This window comes from Gopherus evgoodei, chromosome 1 (assembly GCF_007399415.2).
Source record: "Gopherus evgoodei ecotype Sinaloan lineage chromosome 1, rGopEvg1_v1.p, whole genome shotgun sequence".
NCBI lineage: Eukaryota > Metazoa > Chordata > Testudines > Testudinidae > Gopherus > Gopherus evgoodei.
This window is the reverse complement of record NC_044322.1, coordinates 167270429-167283371: the sequence shown is the minus strand read 5'-3', so window position 1 is coordinate 167283371 and position 12943 is coordinate 167270429. Positions and strand designations below refer to the sequence as shown.

At 42.7% G+C, this 12943-nt stretch overlaps 1 long non-coding RNA gene across 1 annotated transcript in view; it reads right to left on the bottom strand.

The window, feature by feature from the left end:
- Positions 1 to 12943, bottom strand: part of LOC115659144 — a 28740-nt gene that overhangs the window by 15010 nt on the left and 787 nt on the right. The gene's annotated exons all lie outside the window — the stretch shown is intronic.

The following is a 12943-nucleotide window of genomic DNA, read 5'->3' as shown; positions in this document are numbered from 1 at the left end:
GAGTTGGTCCATAAAAATACCAAGCAACTGCAGGAACACTGAACTGGTACTAGGTTTGGATATTTCAGGATAGAATTGCTGGCAGATGTTTAACACATATGTACTTTAGCAATAGGTGATGTATATGATAGAGCAGTGTTTCTCAAACGCTTTGCGAACAGGGCTGCTAACAGGGAGTTTCGCAAGGGAGTTTGGAAGGGGAGTGGGAAGGGGACAAGGTTCACTCGCCATCCTTTAAAACCTGTAAACTAAACAACATTCAAAACGTCTTGCTTTTTAAGCAAAATCCTTTCATTAACTAGGTAGCTGCAGGAGACAATGCAGGCAGAAGCCCAGCAGGAGAGTGGGGGCTATCCAGTTTATTGCGCTGAGTGTAGCATGTATGATTACCTGCCCTGTAGGAAGGTGGCGTATGTGTGCATTCGGTGCAAGGAGCTCCTGGCCCTCAGAGACCGTGTACAAGCTTTGGAGACCAGGGTGGCGGAACTGGAGGAGCTAAGGGAGGCAGAAAGGTATGTTGAGGCTTTCTGGGACTGGTAGAATTGTCCCACCTCTGGTCAGACAGCCCCTGCTCTGTTGAGGAGGATGAAAGGCCCAGGGAAGCAGGGGAGTCAACGGGAGCAGAGGGAAACCTTCTCATAGTTAGGACCCTCCTTCCAGATGGTGTTAGGGTATCCTCTTGCACTGAGGTTACCTCTCCGAGGGAGGGAACTCCAGTCACTAGGAAAAGGCAGGTGTTAGTAATGGGAGATTTGATCATTAGAAACATAGATAGCTGGGTTTGTGATGACTGGGAGAACTGTATGGTGACTTGCCTGCCTGGTGCAAAGGTTGCAGGTCTCTTGAGACATCTGGATAGACTTATGTGTAGTGCTGGGAAGGAGCCGGTGGTAGGTACCAATAGGGAAGGGTAGGAGAAACATCCTGGAGGTTAAATGTAGGCTGCTAGGGAAGAGACTGAAATCCATGACCTCTATGGTGGCATTCTCAGAAATGCTCCCAGTTCCACATGCAGGGCCAGGTAGGCAGGCAAAGCTTCAGAGTCTCAATGCATGGATGAGATGATGGTGTAGAGAGGAAGGGTTTAGATTAATTAGGAACTGGGGAAACGTTGGGGATGGGGGGAGCCTATATGGGAGAGATGGGCTCCACCTAAACCAAAGTGGAACCAGACTGCTAGCACTGAACATTAAAAAGGTTGCAGAGCAGTTTTTAAACTAGGAGATGGGGAAAAGCCAACTGCTGCAGAGAAGCACGTGGATCGGACAGAAACTTCTCTTAGAGGAGAGTCTATTGGTAGAGATTCTCTAGGTTATAGTTAGGAGCAGAGGATGGAAGAGGATAATGTAAGGGCCAGATCAGATGAGAAACAGTCACATAAAAAATCGAACACATCAGAAAAGGGCAAACAAATAGTGATACGTTTTTAAAGTGCTTGTACATAAATGCTAGAAGTCTAAATAATAAGATGGGTGAACTAGAGTGCCTCATGATAAAGGAGGATACTGATATAATAGGCATCACAGAAACCTGGTGGACTGAGAATGATCAATGGGACACAATTATTCTGGGGTACAAAATATATTGGAAGGATAGAACAGGTCATGTGGGGGTGAGTGGCACTGTATGTGAAAGAAATGTAGAATTAAATAAAGTAAAAATCTTAAGTGAATCCACGTTCCATAGAATCTCTATGGATAGTAATTTCATGCTCTAACAAGAATATAACATTAGGGATCTATTATCAACCATCTGACCAGGACAGTGATAGTGATGATGAAATGATAAGGGAAATTAGAAATGATAAGGGAAATTAGAGAGGCTATCAAAATTAAGAAATCAATAATAGTGGGGGATTTCAATTATCCCCATATTGACTGGGAACATGTCACCTCAGGATGAAATGCAGAGACAAAATTTCTCAGTACTTTAAATGACTGCTTCTTGGAGCAGCTGGTACAGGAACCCACAAAGGGAGAGGCAAGTCTAGATTTAGTCCTGAGTGGAGCGCAGGAGCTGGTCCAAGAGGTAACTATAGCAAGACCACTTGGAAATAGTGACCATAATATAATAACATTCAACATCCCTGTGGTGGGAAGAACATCTCAACAGCCCAATGCTGTGGCATTTAATTTCAAAAAGGGGAACTATGCAAAAATGCAGAGGTTAGTTAAACAGAAATTAAAAGGTATAGTGACTAAAGTGAAATCCCTGCAAGTTGCATGGATGCTTTTTAAAGACACCATAATAGAGCCCCAACTTAAATATATACCCCAAATTAAGAAACAGTAAAAGAACTGAAAAAGAGCCACTGTGGTTTAACAGCCATGTAAAAGAGGCAGTGAGAGATAAAATGGCATCTTTTAAAAAGTGGAAGTCAAATCCTAGTGAGGTAAATAGAAAGGAGCATAAACACTGCCAAATTAAGTGTAAAAATGTAATAAGAAAAGCCAAAGAGGAGTTTGAAGAACAGCTTGCCAAAAACTCCAAAGGTAATAACAAAATGTTTTTTAAGTACATCAGAAGCAGGAAGCCTGCTAAAAAAACCAGTGAGGCCCCTGGATGATCAAGATACAAAAGGAGCGCTTAAAGACAATAAAGTCATTGCAGAGAAACTAAATGAATTCTTAGCTTCAGTCTTCACGGCTGAAGATTTTTTTTGTAGGTGACAAATCTGAGGAACTGTCACAGATTGAAGTGTCACTAGAGGAGGTTTTGGAATTAATTTATAAACTTAACAGTAACAAGTCACTGGGACCAGATGGCATTCACCCAAGAGTTCTGAAAGAACTCAAATGTCAAATTGTGGAACTATTAACTAGGGTTGTAACCTGTCCTTTAAATTGGCTTCTGTACCCAATGACCAGAAGATAGCTAATGTAACACCAATATTTAAAAAGGGCTCTAGAGGTGATCCTGGCAATTACAGAACAGTAAGTCTGACATCAGTACCAGGCAAATTAGTTGAAACAATAGTAAAGAATAAAATTATCAGACACCTAGAAGAATATACATTGTTGGGCAAAAGTCAACATGGTTTCTGGAAAGGGAAATCGTGTCTCACTAATCTATTAGAGTTCTTTGTAGGGGTCAACAAACGTGGACAAGGGGGATCCAGTGGACATAGTGTACTTAGATTTCCAGAAAGCCTTTGATAAGGTCCCTCACCAAAGGCTCTTATGCAAATTAAGTTGTCATGGGATAAAAGGGAAGGTCCTTTCATGGACTGAGAACTGGTTAAAAGACAGAGAACAAAGGGTAGGAATTAATGGTAAATTCTCAGAGTGGAGAGGGGTAACTAGTGATGTTCCCCAAGGGTCTGTCCTAGGACCAATCCTATTCAACTTATTCATAAATAATTTGGAGAAAGGGGTAAAAAGTGAGGTGGCAAAGTTTGCAGATGATACTAAACTGTTCAAGATAGTTAAGACCAAAGCAGACTGTGAAGAACTTCAGAAAGATCTCACAAAACTAAGTGATTGGGCAACAAAATGGCAAATGAAATTTAATGTGGATAAATATAAAGTAATGCACATTGGAAAAAATAACCCCAATTATACATACAATATGATGGAGGCTAATTTAGCTACAACAAATCAGGAAAGAGATCTTGGAGAGTGTGCAGAGGCAGTCAAAAAAGCAAACAGGATGTTAGGAATCATTAAAAATGGGATAGAGAATAAGACAGAGAATATATTATTACCCTTATATAAATTGATGGTGCGCCCACATCTTGAATACTGTATACAGATGTGGTCTCCTCATCTCAAAAAAGATATCCTGGCACTAGAAAAGGTTCAGAGAAGGGCAACTAAAATGATTAGGGGTTTGGAACGGGTTCCATATGAGAAGAGATTAAAGAGGCTAGGACTTTTCAGCTTGGAAAAGAGGAGACTAAGGGGGGGATAGATAGAGATATGAAATCATGAGTGATGTGGAGAAAATAGATAAGTAAAAGTTATTTACTTATTCCCATAAAACAAGAACTAGGGGTCACCAAATGAAATTAATGGGCAGCAAGTTTAAAACAAATAAAAGGAAGTTCTTCTTGACACAGCGCACAGTCAACTTGTGGAACTCCTTGCCTGAGGAGGTTGTGAAGGCTAGAACTATAACAGCGTTTAAAAGAGAACTGGATAAATTCATGGAGGTTAAATCCATTAATGGCCATTAGCCAGGATGGGTAAGGAATGGTGTCCCTAGCCTCTGTTTGTCAGAGGGTGGGGATGGATGGCAGGAGAGAGTCACCTGATCATTGCCTGTTAGGTTCACTCTCTCTGGGGCACTTGGCATTGTCCACTGTCAGTAGACAAGATACTGGGCTAGATGGACCATTGGTCTGACCCAGTACAGCCGTTCTTACATTCTAATGTTCAAACGGGGTCTGAAGACCCCTGGGGTCTGTCAGCCCCACTGAACATCTCTTCCCTCTCCCTCCCTCAATTTCTACCCTCCATCCCAGCACCTCTTGCATGCTGGGAAACAGCTGTTGCCCAGTGTGCAGGAGGAAGGGGGAGGAGCAGGGATGGGACACCCTCGGGGGAGGTGGCAGGAAGAGGAGGGGGAGGGGTGAAGCAGGGATGGGAAGAGGTGGGGCAGGTATGAGGCCTTTGGGGAATGGGTGGAGTGGGCAGGGCCTGGGGCTGAACGGGGGGAGGGGTATGTAGCTATGTTCCTAAAAAATGCTACGTTAAGCAAAACGATGTTAAGTGAATCCAATTTCCCCATAAGAATTAACAGAAATGGGAGGTGGGGTTAAGTTCCAGGGAAATATTTTTTGCCAGACAAAAGACTATATTATAATATAATGTATACACACACACAGTATAAGTTTTAAACAAACAGTTTAATACTGGTACACAGCAATGATGACTGTGAAGCTTGGTTGAAGTGGTGGAATCAGAGGGTGGGATATTTCCCAGGGAATGGCTTACTGCTAAATGATGAACTAGCAGTCAGCTCAGCCCTCAAGGGTTAACACGTCGTTAATGTACACTCACATGCTACAAGGCGGCAGGAATGGAGGGAGGGGAGACAGCATGGCAGAGAGAGAGACAGAGACACACTCTGTGTGAGAGAGAGAGACATGCATTGCCCCTTTATTGGCTGACCCCACTCTAAGGGTATGTTTACACTGGAAATGATAGGGGGAGGAATAGCTCAGTGGTTTGAGCATTGGCCTACTAAACCCAAGGTTGTGAGTTCAATCCTTGAGGGGGCCATTTAGGGAACTGGGGTAAAAATCTGTCTGGGGATTGGTCCTGCTTTGAGCCAGGGGTTGGACTAGATGACCCCCTTGCAACCCTGATATTCTATGAAACTTCAAAGCACTGCAATGTGAATGCTCCCCTGGCAGCGCTTTGCACTGTGAGTGCTGGGAGAGAGCTCTCATGGTGCTCCTGGTAATCCAACTACTGGAGCACAGCTTCAGGCTCAGAGCCTGTCTACACACTAGCACTTTAAAGCACTCAGACTGCGTTGCTCAGGGGGGTGATTTTTCACTCCTGAACTAGCAAGAAGAGCGCTGTAAAACATAAGTGTAGACAAGCCCTAAGTAGATCAGCAAGTGAGACAGCAGCTGCTGCCCCGAAAGCTCCCTCCATCCTGAGCCCGTCATGTTCCCCCCTCCCCGCTCTGGGGAGATGGGGGGAGAAGTAGGGGACAGGGGGACACCTGACATTAGCCCCCTTCATTCCCTCCCCCCCCCCCCCGCACAGCAAGCAGGAGGCTCCCAAGACCAGCTCCAAAACAGAGGGCAGGAGCAGCACACACCAGTAGGAGGAGGGACAACTGAACTGCCTGGCAATTGATAACCTGCTGGGCAGCTGTCACACAGGGAACTTAGGGGAGTGGGGAGCTAATAGCAGGCTGCTGGTCCACCCTGGTTCCAAGCCTCACCAGGCCGCTCTTTCTGCAAGCAGGGGACAAAGCAGGTGGCTGGCCAAATGACGTTATAAGTGAGCATGTTCTCTAATTGATCAGCAATGTAACAATAGAACACAACGTTAACCGGGACGACATTAAGTGAGGAGTCACCGTATTAGAAAGTAGAGAGAAGGGCAACAAAAATTATCTAGGACATGGAACAGTTCCATATGAGGAGAGATTAAAAAGACTGGGACTGTTCAGTTTGGAAAGAGATAACTAAGGAAAGGTAGGCTAGAGGTCTATAAATCACAAATGGTTTGAGAAAATGAATAAGGAAGTGTTATTTACCTATTCAGTTAACAATAGGGTGACCAGATATCCCAATTTTATAGGGACAATCCTGATTTTGGGGGCTTTTTCTTATATAGACACCTCTACCCCCACCCCTTCCCGGTTTTTTACACTTGCTGTCTAGTCACCCGAGTTAATACACGAACCAGAGATCACACAATGAAATTAATAGCAGCAGGTTTAAAACAAATGTAAGGAAGTACTTCTTCACATAACGCACAGTCAACCTGTGGAACTCATTGCCAGGGGATGTTGTGAAGGCCAAAACTATAACTGAGTTCAAAAAGAATTAGATAAGTTTATGGAGGATAGGTCCATTAATGGCTGTTAGCCAAGATGGTCAGGGATGAACCCCATGCTCTGGATGTCCCAAAGCCTGTGGCTGGCAAATGCTGGGACTGCATAAGAGGGGATGGATAAAAATTGCCCTGGTCTGTTTATTCCCTGTGAAGCACCTGGCATTGGTCACTTTGGAAGACAGGATCCTGGGCTAGAAGGACCATGATCTGACCCAGTATGGCAATTCTTATATTAACTAAATTGATAGGGCCTCCCATTCAATTATGTCTTCAAAGTATGTCTTGACTTACACCTGTACAACCCTACTCCTGTGCAATCCAGTCCATAACTGAGGACAATGAGACTATACAGATGTAACTGAGAGCAGAATTGGCCTCCAGAAACTTTTATTACTGAAGATGACGCACAAACCAGAAAGAATGCACTGATCCACCTCTGATAAAGGACTGGCATTCCCAACTGACAATGTCTTTTCGCTAAAATGTGCATTGATTATAAAAGTATGAATGCAAAATCATCATACTAATGGTGTTGGATCCTTCATTCTATTCATTGTGGACCATATCCTGAAATCCATAATGTTTACTTAGGCCCTTGTTCAGGTAAAAACTCCCATTGATTTCCCTGAGAGTTTTTGATTAAGGAGGGGCTGAATATGAACTTTGTGATTTGTCCTGTGTTGTCTATTTCAATTCATGCAATTATTCCATTTGTACACTAATCTCCATGCCTACAGTTACATAATGATTTTTGTCATCATTTATAATAAAATATCAATAATTAGAGTCATAGAGCTTAAGGCCAGAAGGGGACCACCAGATCATCTCATCCGACCTTCTGTATATCACAGGCCATCGACACCACCGGGCACCCACACACTAAATCCAGCAACCAAAATTAGAACAAAGAATTACAACCTGCCACAGGAGACTAGACTATTATGTGCCATGGGCAGAGAATAGGAGGTACCGAGGTGCACCAGTTCCCAAAGCCTTGCAATGGCAGGGAAATGATTGAGATATAGCCAGATAATCCTGGCACGTGACCTGCACCCACACACTGCAAAAGAAAGTAAAAATCCTCCAGGTTCATTGCCAATTTGACTTGGGGGAAATTCCTTCCTGGCCCCACATATGTTGAGTGATCAGTTAGACCCTGAGCATATGAGTAACAACCAGACACCAAGCACCTGAGAGAGAGAATGGTCAGTGGCACCTCAGAGCCTGACCCTCCCTATCCAATGTCCCATTTCCAGCCTTGGCCACGCCTGATGCTTTAGAGGAAGGAGATTTTAAAAACAAAACAGAATACATTGTGGTGTGTGTGTGGGAGGGAATCCTTCCGGACCCCAGCAAGTAGCCAGATGAAATCATGAAGCATGAGCTTTTCGAAATATGAGACATAAATGGGAAGTGAGCCTCAGAGCTGCTGAGCCCTGCCCCCCACCATCACAAGCAACCCTGTCATACAACTCCAGTCATAAATTTGTCCAGCTCTCTCTCATAATTAATTGTTTGCTCCCACAACTCCTATTAGGATGCTGTCCCAAGACCTCACCCCTTTGATGGTTAGAAATAAATGTCCAGCCTGCATTTGTTCCTAGCCAGTTTATATCCATGATTCTTGTACCAAATTGTTCTTTAGCTTAAATAGCTCTTCACCCTCTCTGGTATTTACCCCTCTAAGGTGTTTAAAGAGATCAATCATATTCCCTCCCGGCCTTCTTTTTGCTAGACTAAACAAGCCAAGCTCTTCCAGTGTCCTCTCGTAAGAGGCCCTCTATTCCCCTGAACATCCCTGTAGCTCTTCTTTACAGTTTAAATTAATCATTCTTCAACATGGTTGATCAGAATTGTGCACAGTAGTCCACATGAAGTCTTACCAGTGCGCTGTACAATGGGCATTAATACCTCTCTTTCTCTACTAGAAATGCCTCGCTTGATACGTCCTGGGATCACATTTGCCTTTTTCACAGTCACATTGGTGGCTCATAATCTTCCTGTGAGGGACCCACATACCCAGTTCTCTCTCCTCCTCTGTCACTTCCAGCTAATGAACCCCCAGCCTGTAGCAGTATTATTACTACTGATTATTAGATGCTAAATGGCTGACTTTGCACTTTGCACTATTTAATTTCATCCCATTACTGTCACTACCCAGTCTCCAAGGTCATCCAGATCTTCCTGTGTAATATTCCAATCCTCCTCTATACTGACAACACCTCCCAACTTTGTATCATCAGCACATTTCATTAGCCCTCTGCTGCTTTTTGTGCCAAGGTCATTAATAAAAATATCAAGTAAGATTGGTCCCAAGACCCATCCCTGAGCAACTCCACAAGTAACTTCCCTTCAGTCCAATAATTCACACTTCTGCACAACCCATTGTCTTTTCCCCATTAGCCCATTCCTTTATTCACCTTACAGTTCTTGTACTGATCCCCCATGTTCCCTAATTTAACTAATAATTACCTATATAAAACACTGTCTGGGGATTTGTCCTTCTTTGAGCAGAGAGTTCGAGTAGATGATCTCCTGAGGTCTTTTCCAACCCTGATATTCTATGATTCTATGTGCTACCATCTCAAATACTTACTTGAAGTCCAAGTATATTATTAGATCTACTGCACTTCCCTATCTATAAAATCAGTTATTTTCTCACAGGAAATCAAGTTAGTTTCGTGTGATCTACCATGTTACATTACATCCTTTTACCATTTACCTCCATGAATGTAATTATTTTTTTCCTTTATAATTTGTTCTAAAGTCTTGCATACTACTAAGATCAGACTAACAGGTTTGTAATTACCTCGATCACTTTTTTTCCTTTTTAAAATATAGGCATTACATAAGCTATTCTCCAGTCATATGGTACTACCCCGAATAGATAGATTTATTAAAAGTCATTACTATCAAACTAGCAATCTTGTGTGCCAGTTCTTTCAGTATTCAGGATGGAATTTATCCAATCCCCCCGATTTCAGCTCTGTAGGATTTTCTTCCATCTCAAATGTGGTAATTTCCATTTCCAGACACTCATTTCCATCAGCCATACTCTCTTCGTGCACATAGTCCATATTATCATCCTTATGAAAACCAAGACGAAGTATTCATTTACTTTTTGAGCCATACATGGATCTTTAAACTCCTCCTCATCCAGGCAGCCTAACAGCCTAACCTCATCCTTCCTTATTCTCTTTTTATATAACTAAAAAAACTCTCATTATTTATTTTAATTTCCTTGGCAAGAGCTAATTCAGCATGACTTTTAGCAATTCTCACTTTATTTCTACATTTTCTAACCTCCACAATGTAGCTTTCTTTGTTAATCAACCCCTTTTTCCAGTTCCTGTTGGCTTTCTGCTTACTCCTAATAATCTTTTTTAAATAGTTGTTCATCCAGCTGGGGCTGGAGCCTTTCTCTACAAGTTTTTTCACCTTTCTTGGGATGCAAATTTCAGATAATTTTGTATTGTTGATATGAAGAAATTCCAAGCCTCCTCCACATTTAAGTCCTTGAGCTCTGCCGTCCAGCTCATTTCTTTAACTAGTTCCCTTAATTTCCCCAAATCTGCTCATTTGAAATAAAAATCATAGTTGATGACCTGGTTTTGATAATCCTCCCATTTAATTTAAACTGAATTAGCTGGTGATGGCTCAACTCAAGGTTATTTCCTGTGACCAGCTGTTCTAGGATGTCTGCACTGCTTACACAAGTCAAGTCTAAAATTGCATCACCTCTTGTTGGTTCAGTAACAATTTGAGGAAGAAAACTGTCATCTATCACATACAGGAATAAGGGGGCCTACCAGTATTAGTAGCATTTATTCTGCAATCTATATCCAGGAAGCTAGTCTTCTATTATGACACAATTCCGGGTAGTATTTATTTTTCTAATAATACTAAAGAGATCACTATCCATATCCGAGACTCACTCGGGGGGGGGGGTGACTTTACTCTCCTATGCCATTCCTTACTCTCTACACTCCTATTTATACTGCTGGGAGGGGGAAGGCGAGAGCTACCCAAGTACATACTCTACACGCTGCCAAAAGAAGCATGCAGTGTAGATATACCCTAAGTGTAACCCTACCTGCCTACTATGCCAATCAATATTTGTATTTTGTTTCTCCTTGCTGCCCATACTGTTGCCTAGTGGTTTTCCATTATCTCCTGTTTTATCGTCATTTAGCTGACTTTCTCTCTCCTGTGTACTGACACCAGGCATGGAGATTTCATGGATCTCTCCCAACCTTCCCCCTTGCATAGAATCATAGGGTGAGATGGGAACTGCAAGAGTCATGTAGTCTATCTCCCTGCCAAGATGCAGAATTTGTTGCATCTAAACCATCCAAGACAGATCAGGCCAAAAGAAATCAACAAGGACAAGTGCAGAGTCCTGCACGTAGGACGGAAGAATCCCATGCACTGCTGCAGGCTGGGAACCAATGAGCTAAGTGACAGTTCTGCAGAAAAGGACCTGGGGTTTACAGTGGATGGGAAGCTGGATATGAGTCAGTTGTGTGTCCTTGTTGTTAAGACGGTTAACGGCATATTTGGCTGCATTAGTACAAGCATTGCCAGCAGATTGAGGGAAGTGATTATACTCCTCTATTTGGCACTGGTGAGGCCACATCTGGAGTATTGCATCCAGTTTTGGGTCCCCACTACAGAAAGGATGTGGACAAATTGGAGAGAGTCCAGTGGAGAGCAACGAAAATGATCAGGGGGCTGGGACACATGACTTACAAGGAGAGGCTGAGGGAACTTGGCTTGTTTAGTCTGCGGAAGTGAAGAGTGAGGGGTGATTTGATAGCAGCCTTCAACTACCTGAAGGGGGGTTTCAAAGAAGATGGACTTGGCTGTTCTCAGTGATGGCAGATGACAGAACAAGGAGCAACGGTCTCAAGTTGCAGTGGGGGAGGTTTAGGTTGGATATTAGGAAACACTATTTCACTAGAAGGGTGGTGAAGCACTGGAATGGGTTACCTAGGGAGGTGGTGGAATCTCCATCCTTAGAGGTGGTTTTTTAGGGCACGGCCTGACAAAGCCCTGGCTGGGATGATTTAGTTGGTGTTGGTCCTGCTTTGAACAGAGGGTTTGACTAGATGACCTCCTGAGGTTTCTTCCAACTCTAATCTTCTATGATTCTATGATAGATCCAGCCTCCTTTTGAAAACCTCCAGCAAAGGAGCTTCCACAACTTCCTGAGGCAATTGGTTCCATTGTCCTATTGTAAGAATTTCTCCAGATGACATAGGTTTCACACCTCAGAGTGATATAGTTATACCCAAGTAAATGTGTAGTGTAGACCTGGCCTGAGAAGACTGAAGTGATGGGACTCCTTATATCTAATCAGGCCCTTAATGTCCCTGTACTTCTGTTCGTCCTCTGTCTAGTAGGGATAATATTTCTCTAGATTGCTGGGGTGCTGTGAAGATGATCTAAAGTTTGCAAGGCACTCAGGTACTATAGTGATGGGGAGTATCTAGATCAGTGGTTCTCAACCTTTCAAGACTACTGTGCCCCTTTCGGGCACCTGATTGGTCTTGCATATCCAAGTTTCACCTCACTTAAAAACTACTTGCTTACAAAATCAGGCATAAAATACAAAAAGTGTCACAGCACACTATTACTGAAAAATTGCTTATGTTCTAATTTTTACTATATAATTACAAAATAAATCAATTGAAATATAAATATTGTACATAGTCTATAGAGCAGTATAAATAAGTCATTGTCTGTATGAAATTTTAGTTTGTACTGGCTTTGCTAGTACTTTTTATGTAGTTTGTTGTAAAACTTGGCAAATTATCTTGATGAGTTGATAAAGCCTTTGGAAGATCTCTGTGTACCCCTATGGGTACACTGATCTAGATGTATACTTGTGTATGTGCTGAGCATTGTCAACTCTATTGATTTCAATGGCAGCTGAAGATGCTCTGTACCTAAACAGGGTTTGACCCATTGGGAATAGCTACAAATGTATGATTGTTAAGAGATTTTTATATGTATGTGCAGTAGGTAAGATTGTCATAGTAAATGTATATAAAAATCCCAAAGAGGACAGATGGTCCCAGAAAAATATACTATATTCATAAAGAGAATTATATTTCCCTTTTGCAACCAACGGCTTTTGCCCCGGCCTGATTTGTTCCAGGGGTGGATAAATGGAAGAAGGGAGCGTTTCTCTTTGATACTGTGGTGCTCGATAAACAGATAGTTACGAAGTGGTACAGTTTAAGAGTTACAAAGCTGCAGTACTGCACGGCGCCTTTTTCTTGTAAATTCCCGCCCGCCACCTTTGCCACAATACAAGAAGGTAGGACAGGAGATCCACACCAGGAGAACGAGCTCGTGGGTGGATAAGAAGGGGAGAGCCATAAAGATCGATTTACACCCAGTCGGGGGACTCGAATGATCTC